The sequence below is a fragment of the Melanerpes formicivorus genome, unplaced genomic scaffold (genome assembly GCF_026170545.1).
Source record: "Melanerpes formicivorus ecotype bairdi unplaced genomic scaffold, bMelFor1.0.p_v2 SCAF_2, whole genome shotgun sequence".
Lineage (NCBI taxonomy): Eukaryota > Metazoa > Chordata > Aves > Piciformes > Picidae > Melanerpes > Melanerpes formicivorus.
The window spans coordinates 1,896,095-1,906,995 of record NW_027142354.1 but is presented as its reverse complement, the minus strand read 5'-3'; positions in this window follow the sequence as shown (position 1 = coordinate 1,906,995).

Genomic DNA, 10,901 nt, shown 5'->3' with positions numbered 1-10,901 from the left:
TTTCATTAACTCTATTTGATTTCCTTTGATCTCATGTAAACGATGAGAAAAAGATCTAAGACTCTCTTCTCTTTAGACATGTGCATAACTCACATCAGTGTCAATGGGAGTATGCCTACAGAGAGGAAGAAATAGAAACCACTGCAGCATCTTTGCATTTGCAAAATGGAAAACAAAATGGGTCCAAAACCTAATTCCCAGATCACATTCCTCCAAGTCTGAAAAGTGGACCTTAGAGAGGATGTAGAAATACCAGGATACTGTGACAGGGACACAATAGGGTAGTTGATGTTCTTATTCATAAAGCAAACCAATCTCAGTTGTCATGAATTCAAGTGTCTGCAGCTCAAAGGAAGAGAAAAAAGAATAACATTTAAAATGCATTTTGAAGTTTTACCACAATTTGCTTTATCTTCTCTGTATATACAGTACAAAAGTTTCTGCAAATCAAAGCCTGAGGTCACAGAGCTTTCCAGAGGCCTTCTTTTATTTGCCCCCCTCCCTTTCTCCACCATCGCTCCCCAACTGAAAAGTTCAGCATTATCTCCTCTCACTGCTGCTCATGATTGTAAGGGCAAAAGATGGTCTCTGCCTTTACAGTGGCCAAGGAAGCAATGGGTGTGGAGAGCTGGCAGTTGGCCAGCTGACACCCCAATAAGGCATGTGGAGAAGTTTGTGCCTGTATAACATCACTGGTGCTAAAAGCCAGGGGTACATGGACCCCCAGGAGAACCACAGTCAGCCAGGTGCTCATAGTCAGGGAAGGGAACCGGGGCACTTGCATACCCTTAGCATGCCCCAGATTGAAATGCTTGGGGTACCATGCTAGCTGAGCCCTTCACACTGCCCTGACAATGAGGGTTCCCTGTTTTTGCCCTGCTGCCAGGGAGGTTCTTACTCCCCCATTCTACCCCCTCAAAATCCCCTGACCGCCCCTTTAGTGAGGTTTTTTCATGGATTAAATTATGGGTTTAGGGATGCATGAGGGTAGTAAGAGCTGACAAGCCTGCTCAAGAGCTAAATAAGGGGTCTAAATATGTGACCCCCCTCCTGCCCTGAACAAAGTCCTACATGTGTGTGCATGCACACATGCATATATGCACGCACACATGTATAGAAGGACTGTTTCCAAAGCCTCAGGCAACCCCTGCTTTCGCACTAGCTGCACAGCCCAGGTGCAGTGCAGGATGCGCCGGTTGCTCTCCTGCTGGACCAGGACGAAACAAAGACATGGGAAAGGGCCTGGGAAGGGTGGACGTCCCACAGTGCTGCGCTCTGGAACTCCACGGGCGCGCAGCCGGGCAACAGCCCCGTCCCGCCGGGCTTGGAGCTGCTCCGAGGCACCGCTGCGGGGCGGCTCGTCTCACCGCCATCCACGGGTGCGCAGCGCGGCGGAGCCCCCGGCCGCAGAGAGATACAGGCGGGAGCCGGGCCTGTCCCGACAGACTGTTTAGTTTCCCTGACGTCTGACGCGTACTGTGATCTCGTGCAATAATCAATAACCATCCTTCAGCCTTTGAACACCAGGGGGCTGAGAGGACTTTTCAAGACAAATTCCTCGGGCGATGATGTATACTTCACACTTACTGTGCAGTTTCCACTTGAGAAGTGAGAAAGAAAAGAAAAGAAAAGAAAAGAAAAGAAAAGAAAAGAAAAGAAAAGAAAGAAAAGAAAAGAAAAGAAAAGAAAAGAAAAGAAAAGAAAAGAAAAGAAAAGAAAAGAAAAGAAAAGCAGACAAGAAGAGAAAAGAGAAGAGAAGAAGAAGAGAAGAGAAGAGAAGAGAAGAAGAAGAGAAGAGAAGAGAAGAGAAGAGAAGAGAAGAGGAAGAGAAGAGAAGAGAAGAGAAGAGAAGAGAAGAGAAGAGAGAGAGAAGAGAAGAGAAGAGAAGAGAAGAGTAAGAAGAAGAGAAGAGAAGAAGGAAGGAAAGAAGGAGGAAGGAAGGAAGGAAGAAGGAAGGAAGGAAGGAAGGAAGGAAGGAAGGAAGGAAGGAAGGAAGGAAGGAAGGAAGGAAGGAAGGAAGGAAGGAAGGAAGGAAGGAAGGAAGGAAGGAGAAAATAATTAAAAGGGGGAAAGAAGGAGAAAAGAAAGGGAGAAAGGGAGAAAGAGAGAAAGAGGGAGAGAAAGAAAGAAAGGAAGAAGGGAAAAAGAAAGGGAGGAAGAAAAAGAGAGAAAGAGAGAAAGAAAGAGGAGAAAGAAAGAGAGAAAGAGAGAGAGAAAGAAAGAAAGAAAGAAGAAAGAAAGAAAGAAAGAAAGAAAGAAAGAAAGAAAGAAAGAAAGAAAGAAAGAAAGAAAGAAAGAAAGAAAAGAAAGAAAAGAAAAGAAAAGAAAAGAAAAAGAAAAGAAAAGAAAAGAAGAGAAGAGAAGAGAAGAGAAGAGAAGAGAAGAGAAGAGAAAAGAAAAGAAAAGAAAAGAAAAGAAAAGAAAGAAAAGAAAAGAAAAGAAAAAGAAAGAAAAGAAAAGAAAAGAAAAGAAAAGAAAAGAAAAGAAAGAAAAGAAAAGAAAAGAAGGAGAAAGAATAAAAAAGGGAGAAAGAAAGAAAAAGGAAAACAGAACGGGGGGTAACAAAACAAGAACACAAAAGATTAACAGCAACAACAACAACAACAAAGTCGTAAGGAAATCATTGCATTTTTTCTACAGAAATCAACTGAGTGACAGAAACCCGGACTGCAAGGCGTGCGTGTGTTTAATGGGAGGACCTTAACTGATACACATGTATCTGCCTGCATGTATGTTTATGCACACACATAGATTTAATACTATTATGTGTATGGATATACACACAACGCATTCGTTTGCTTTTAAAAAGGCACCAAGGGGCCTTTACACACGCAAACCTGAAAGGAGGGTGACTTTCAAGCCCCGCTTTGCGACACGAAGCTGGAGTCTCCGCAAGCCCCTCGCCCCGGGTAATTGCAAGCAGAGTGCTCGCAGCGTTTTTAATAACTGTCTCCCTTTCAGCACATCGGAAAAGCAATATATTTAAAAGATATATTTTGTATGCAACGCTTGCTAGGGAGCTCGGGGAAAATGATCTCCTGGATGTTCTTCTGAAAGTATTTTGGTCTGGCTGATTGCAGAGCAATTTAATTTTGACGAGCAAATCCCTCCTCGCAGGTGACACGAGGAATCGCTCCGCGCTCAGGGGCTCGCTGCAGTAGGCGAGCCCGGGGCTGGCGCGGGCAGCCGATGTGCGTGGGCTGCGCGACAGAGAAGCCTGTTGATGGCTTCTTTCAAAAATCGCTGCCCAGATGGACCTCAGCTTCCTCCTCAATAAAACTCCTTCCTGCCCCTAAAGCCTGTTCGCCTCCCTGTTTCTCCGACGGCTCCCCGCAAAACCCACTCGCTCGCCGCCTCCGGGGTGTCCCGGCCGGGCATCGAGGCGCAACGGCCCCCGTTCCCACCTGGAGTTCCCCGAAAAGGGGCAGTGCAGCTTAGCAAGGGCGGTTGCGAGCGATGTTGATGTCCTGTCACGAATGCGGGGCTGGGGGTAGTAGCCCCAGCAGCATCTCGGGGTGCTCGGTGCCTCATCCCCGTCTCCTGGCGTGGGCCGCCCAGGCTCGCCTGGGCTTCAGGAGTGTTTGGGGCGGGGGGAGAAATAAAAGGCGCAAAAAAAAGCGAGAGCCTTCGCCCCCATTTGCGTGGGTTTTCGCTTCCCTGCGAGCGAGGAACGCCGAAAATCCGAGCTTGAGGCTCCGAGAAGAAGCCCTTCGGGCTCCCGGCCCCGCGTCCAAACGGCCGAGGTTTTACCAGGCGGGGGAAGGTGCGTTCCAGTCAGCGAAATACTTCAATTCCCCGCGCATATAAACACAGGAACGGCCTTTTCAAGAAACTCAGACAACTTTGTAAAACACCATCTACTCACACGTTCACACCGAGAAGAGCAGTAAAAGGGTATGAAGTGTAGGATCTGGGATTTTATACTTTCCTGTCCTCTGGGGGTCTGGTGTTAGACAGAGGGAATTGGGTTTTATTTTAGGGATTTTTTTTTTTCTTTTTCTCTGTGGGGAAAGATTAACCTTTCGAGCCGAGAAATACAGGTGCTCCCAGGAATTTCTTCCCCGCACCGCCCCATCGAACACATTGAGGCGAGAGCCGCAGAGCCGCACGCCTGCGGGGCAGAGAAAGAAAGATTGCGAAGCTGCAAGCTAAAACAAAAGGGCTTTCGTATTTCCCACCAAGTAGTAGTGGGCTACTTGTGGCAGGGAAAAGCTATGCCCTTAGCAAGTGAGAGAAGCAGGAAGAAAGCCAGTTCAAGGCGGAGAGGCAGAGCCTTTCGTTCAGAAATTGATCTACGCTTGGAACAGGAAAAAATGACTCTTCCTCTCACATCTGTCAGATTATTTCGGTTTATTTATAGCTGATGGGGAAATATCATCTTTTTCCTTCCCCTCCCTGGAAACGGGAAAAGTACTAGTAGCTCTTTCCTACGGCATAAACTTTCCCGCCGCTGCGAACGGGCTCTGCTTGCGAGACCCGGCGGCGGCCGGTCTGCGCTGGGGGCGGTGCGGTGAACCTCCCGCCCCGGCCAGCCCCGCCGCTCCTCTGGGCCCCTCGCCGCAGCCTTTCCAGCAAAGCCTTGTACCGCCTTACACACACCATCGGGGTCGTGTTTCGGGGGGATCTGCGAGGCGTGGAAGAGGAGGCCCGATCCTGCAGTTAGACTCGCGTAAAATTCGGAGGAAGTCTTAACTAAGCAGAAAGTGTAAGGTCAGCTTCTAAAGCAGGCTCCTGGGCTGGTTTTGTGGCCATAAAGTCCTTAAGTAACCTTACATTTAAGAAAGAAAGGGGGAAAAACAGAAATTAAAAAAAGAAAAGAAAATAAATAAAGGAGACGCCTTCTTTGACATGGTTCTGTAATAAAACAATCGAAAAAGTTAAACTTCTCCCACTCCGTCGCTCCAAGAAGGGAGTTTGCAATTAGCTGCAAAATCCCCTTGTGAGTTAATGACCTAATTTGTGAGGTATCAATTCACTGTCTTCTTTTATTTTTTCCTTCATTTTTTATCTTTTTCCCCACCACCACCTTCCTTTCTTTTTTTTTTTTTCCCTTCTTTTTGCCACAGACCTCCATGGAAATGTCTTTGTTCATTTGTTGGGAATATAGCAAAACTAGGGCTGCGACACTTGGCTGCGCAGCCTTCAGAGAATGGAAAGTACTCGCCTGCGTACCCTGGGCTTTGTAAATAACTGCGTTGCCAATAGATGGCATAGTGTCCTTTCCATTGTGAGGAAGCTCCGCTTCCCCGTTTGTTTACCTTTGCTTGTTTGTTTTGCTCTCGGTTTGCCTTTTCTTTTTGTTTCTCTTTCACGCATAAATGTCTCTTTGCATTTCCTTCCCGGGAGTACAGAAAACATAGGTATCTTTAAAAAGGTATATTGCAAAAATTAAAATTACAGATGTAATACATACTGTGAAACCTATAAAAACGCGTTTACAATAGTTACTTAAAAAAGAAATTTATAACTTTCATATGTACCTTACCCGTGCAATATGCGACTGCCATATGTTTCCTAGTTCCATAATTCAGTTTTTCCTGGACAGCTGGAGCAGGTAGTACTCCTTAAAGTGCATTTCATGTAATATGAGAACTAGTCCTGACTAAAGACCGAGGGTTACCATAAAAAGACACAAGACTTGCTTTAAAAAAAAAATGTTTTTTAACTACCCATCATTTCTTACAATGATATGGTAGAGATAATCCCGCAGGTCCACGTTAAGATAAAACGGGGGGTACACCGTGTCTTTTTTACTGCTGAAATCCCAGCCCCGCAAACATAAATACTTTAAATTAGTGACTCTACCCTAAACTATAGTGATTTAAGGCTACCTAATTTCATTTAATTTCATTTCATACATGTTTTCATATTTTTTCCCGAGACAATGGCGAAAATATGAGTCAAATTTATAGCAGAGCAATAAAAACAGTAAAGCCAGAAATTTCTTCGACCCTCATTTAGCGTTTGCAAACGCTTATTTTGTGACTGGAGTAATGAAAATGCTATTTTAAACAATAATTTGTCTGAAACGAACAATATCATGTAAGTGGGAGCGTCGTATTAAAGACTAGAAATTTCCTTCAAAATTCCTCATACTCGTGGCTACGCAATTCCAAATTTAAGACAGTAATTTAAACGCTATAAAACGCAACCACCACAATATTTATACTTTTAACACGAGTGCCTTTAAACTGTGTTTTCTGTTCTTGAATGCGGCTCTCGGAGTTTTCATCCTCCTGGAAAGCCGCTGGGTTGGCCTCGTATTTATTTCGTGTGCTGATCTTATTTATACGCCGCTGCAGGGAAGAAATGTTTTGGGTTGTTCTGGTTGTTTGTTTTTTATTTGGGCTTTTTTGTTTTGGGGGTTGTGGGGTTTTTTTTCGCAGTTTTTAAACGAGACGTGAGGCTGCGGGGGGCACCGGCCGGTAAAGGCGGCAGGTCCGAGGGGCCCGGTGGGGTGTGCGGGGAAAGGCCGGCCACCGCCGCGCCGGGAATAACGCGCGGCTGCCCGCGGACCCGGAGCCCCGTCGGTGGGCATAGCGGGTCGGCCCAAACCCGTTCGCGCATTCCTTGCGCAGAGCGCCGCGGTGCTGAAGCGGGAGCAAAACGTGCCACGCCACACCGATAAGCCTTGCTATAATTCCACTCGCGGCGGTTGTTTGAGGGCTGCCGTCGCGCCTCTGTGGCCGTTCTCCTGGAAGGTTTGACTTGTTTTCGGGGCGACCCGCGGCATCCGTAGCAAGTCTCCCTGAGGTTAACTCTGGGTCACCGTAGGCGACAAACGTCTGTGAGCTGTGAGGGCGCGGGAGTTCCCTTCACCTCCCCAGCCTGCTCGCCTCCTGAGCTAGGACAACGGAGGGGATGCTGCATACACTCTAGGCTTGAAGGCCGGGGCCGGGTCGGCTCCGCCGTCCGCTTTTGGAAGCGGCCAGTGGAGTTCGAGCCCGAGGAGTTTCAAGTGCTGGGGAAGTCAGCCCCGCTCCTTCCCGCCTTAGTCCGGCCGCGAAACTAAGTCCGTCGGGAGGACGCACTGGGCGGTGTGTCCGAGACAGGCCCGGGATGAATACTAGGGGCTGAGTCCAGGATCGCCGGGGCTCCGCGGGCCTGGGCCCGATGCGGGGTGAGCTAAGGCCACCAGCGCACATCTGTGAATCGCGCTAGTTACATGCCCGCGAAGGCGACGCACATAAGCGGGGGACAGAGTCCGGGCCGCTATTATCGGGAACTGAAGCAGAGCCCAGCCGCCGCCCCGTACGGCTGCTCCCGCCGGCTCCTGGTGCAACCTCCTCCGCAAGGCGATAGCCCAGTGGGAAGTGGCGAGAGCAGGCTGACTGGAGGGTCCCCGGCACAGCGGGATGGGCAGGCTGTAGTACCCCGCCGCGGCCAGGGGGACTGAGGGGGCTTTCCTGCCTCTTTTAAATTTAAGCCACACTTAACCTTTTCTCAAGCATGTTTTGAAGGTGACCTGAATCTCGGGAAGAGTCACTGCAAGCTTGCCGTGCACCCTGTTAGAGGAAAGCGGGAAGTGCTAATTCGGCACCAACACTCGCAGTCAGCTCAGCCGCAACCGCGGAAAGCAACGAAGAGAGACGGGGGCGAAGGTGCACTTGGAAAGCACAAACCCCAGAGTTTACATGCGATTTCCTCACCAGCGTCGGCAGTTTTTCTCCAGTTGATAATGTTTGACCGACTATCCCCCTCACCCTCCCGTCAGCTACCTGCTGTCAGTCTTACACACCGCGTCTCCTTAGGATGAAGCGATCAGGTTCATGGTGGGGAAAAGTGGATAATGGTATAAATATGTTTTCCTTAATGTCCGTTCCTCTGGTCCCCTGCTGGGAAGCTATGGAAAATCGTGGCTTGGAAGAGAAAGGGACACTGAGGCTGTTTTACTCTCTAATGGTATCCCGGCTTTAAGATTCGAAAAGATTTGCAGAAATCACACTGTGAATGGTGAATTATGGCCATAACTATTCCCGAAATGTTACTCTAGATTTTCGAAGGTAGCACAGGGAAAGATCTTTCTGGTGGAAAATATATATATATATTTTTTTTGTTTGGCTTTTTGGTTGTGTTTTGGGGTTTTGGTTTGGTTGGTTGGGTGAGTTTTGTGTGTGTGTATGTTTGCTTGGGTTTCTTTGTTTTGGTTTGGTTTGGTTTGGTTGGTTGGTTGGTTTGGTTTGATTTGATTTTAATTCCAGGAAGTCTAAATATGCGACTCTTCTACATCAAATACGCAGCAATTCATCCAACTGCCTAAAACCCCAGACTGCGTTTTAAAGTCCGGAAATAAAAGTAACTCCAAAATGAAGTGGTTTGAATATGGATATTATTCTATTAGCAGATCCCTATATTGAGAGATTCTTCTCTCTTTCATCATCCCTCCCCCCCCCAAAAAAAACCCCCACAACAACAATAACAACAACCACCCACCCCAAAAAAGCTTGACACATACAGATCGTTCAATAACTTTAAATCCATCCAGGTCTTTTAAAAAGTCGAGAAATGACAGCACCAATTACGGTAATCTGGCAAGAGGGAAAAAAATGAAAGAATAAAGAAAGAAAAAAAAAAAGAAGAAGAGAAAAAAAAAGAAGCCCTAAACAACAACAAGAAGAGCCCGCCCTCCCCGAAAAAAAAATAAATAAATTAATCCAGACGATTTGTAGGACGGGGAGGTTGCGCGCACCCCACGGAGCGGTGCGGAGAAAGGGATCAGGGTTTCCTCCACGGAAAAGAGCGGCGCTTGGCTCTAGGGGAAGGGAAAGTAATAAAGACTGCGCAGGACCGGCAACCCCCTGCCCAGAATCTTCTTCGGGACCGCCACGGCACGCTCGCTGCCACGGTCCCGACCCGGCCTCTGCAGAAGGGACAGTACTCCGCCGCTCAGCGGCGGAGAGCCCGGCACAGGCGAGGGACAATCTACTCCCCCTCAGCAGGTCTTGGCGGCCGCTCGGGGCCGACCTCGCTCTCCCAGTCCGCGCTGCGCTCTTCCAGAAGCGCAGCCTCGGCCTAAAGCCTCCCGCGCCCTGCGCCGCCCTCACGGCGCACCCGCCTCTTCCCGCGCTCCTCCACGCCCCGCACTGGGTTGCTGCGGCGGGGGTCGATACCTGCTCCCGCGGGCCCCGCCGGGGCCGTCGCACCGGTGGCGGTGGCGCGGGTGGCCGGGCTGACGCGGGCGGCGGGATCACGGAGAGGGACCGCGGAAAGTGCCGTCGGAGATGGGCGAGCGAGTAGGGAGGCTGCCGGAGCGCCCTCGGACAGAGAGCATCCATTTCCTTCCTCCTTTCCTCTCCCTGTGGAACTCATCCTCACCGCGATGGCGGTTTAAACTCTTGCAAGAACCTCTAGCTTAGCACGTTTCGATCACTCTCGCACATCTGATTTCCTTCAGATTCAATCACGGCTGGAACAGGCAGAGCAGACAGACTTTAGACCATGGAACAGTTAATATGTCCCAGATTTAATCTAAAGATAAACTAACTCCACAGCACTGTTCGTTAGTGATAGGCATGAAGCATTTTCTGCTCTCCTATTCGATTCAGCGCGACAGCCCGCTGCCGGGGCTTCTTTTTTTTCGTAGTGATGATTTTTTCTCAGATAAATTTTCACCTCTTCCAAAGTGAAGAAGATTATTGCCCCTGCGGCATTTCGTTTACTTAATTTTACGTTTAAAAAAAATATTTGCTGTATTCAATTGACTCCCTGTCATATACCTGCATTTCGCCGTCTGGAAAGCACTTCTACAATTTAATAACCTTAGATAATTTATCTCTAGAGTACATTTATTAATCATCCTCTTCCTCAGACTCTCTGACGAAGCAGCAATTAAAAATAGGGATAAATTAACATTTTAAGGATAGGTAAAACGCAGGAGTGTAAACGGTTACGTCTCCTAAATGGCAGCTATTTCCTTTTTAGATTACGATCAGAAATCTCATCTGTGCCACTCGACGTCCCGAACAGGACCTCCAGGGCTGCAATGCAGACGAACCACACCACCGAATTTCTCTCTTTCTCTCTATTGCCAAACAGCGAAGTGAAGCTGAGATCCCGTTCCCCGAAAGCGTGAAATTTCAGAGACTCATTTGGGCTGGAAAAGACCTTCCTTACGATATTTTACAGAAAAGGGGAAAAAAAAAAGGGGGGGAGAGGAAGAGAGAGAGAAAAGGATTTCTATTCTGTTTCCTTCAACGGAGCACGTCACCTCATTTAGTTCTCTGGGGAAAAAGAAAAAAAATACATAAAATCTGCGAACAAGAGGGGAAAAAACACAAAAGAAAACTCAACGAAAAATCTCAATAACATTTTCAATTCTCTAGGCATTAAAAAAAAAAATCTGGCTCCAAATCTTTAATAGTTTTACTTACTGGAAAGATACGAAAGGGTTTTCCCCCTAACTATTCTATGCATCTGAATGTGATTATTATTAAAGTCGCTGCGGCTGGACGCATCGATGTTCATACATGGTTCCGTTTAATTCTCTTTTATTGCAGCTTCAGCGCCTAATGGGTTGGGTTCAAAGGGGGCTTCGGATGCTGAGCTGAAACCCCTCAGCAGCCAGCGTTTCAATAACAACGCGATCAATCTCAGAGTAAAGCAGCTGAATAATACTAATAATTACTAAGCCCTAACAGCAAGAAAGGGCACAACGTCTTTTTTTTTTTTTTTTTAATGTCCGAAGGGTTTTCCCGAGCGAAACCCAGTGACCCGGGAGGCCTCCCTCCCTCCTTCCCTCTGCTTTTCGGAGGGAGCTGGGGCTCCCGGCCAACCCGGTCCCCGCCGGGGGCGATGTGAAGGGGTGTGTGGGATCTCATTAACGTTTATGGCGGGGTGCATCTGCCGCTGGCCGGGGCGCGCGGGGCAGTTTCGGCGTGGGCGCGGCAGGGCTGGGGGCGGGC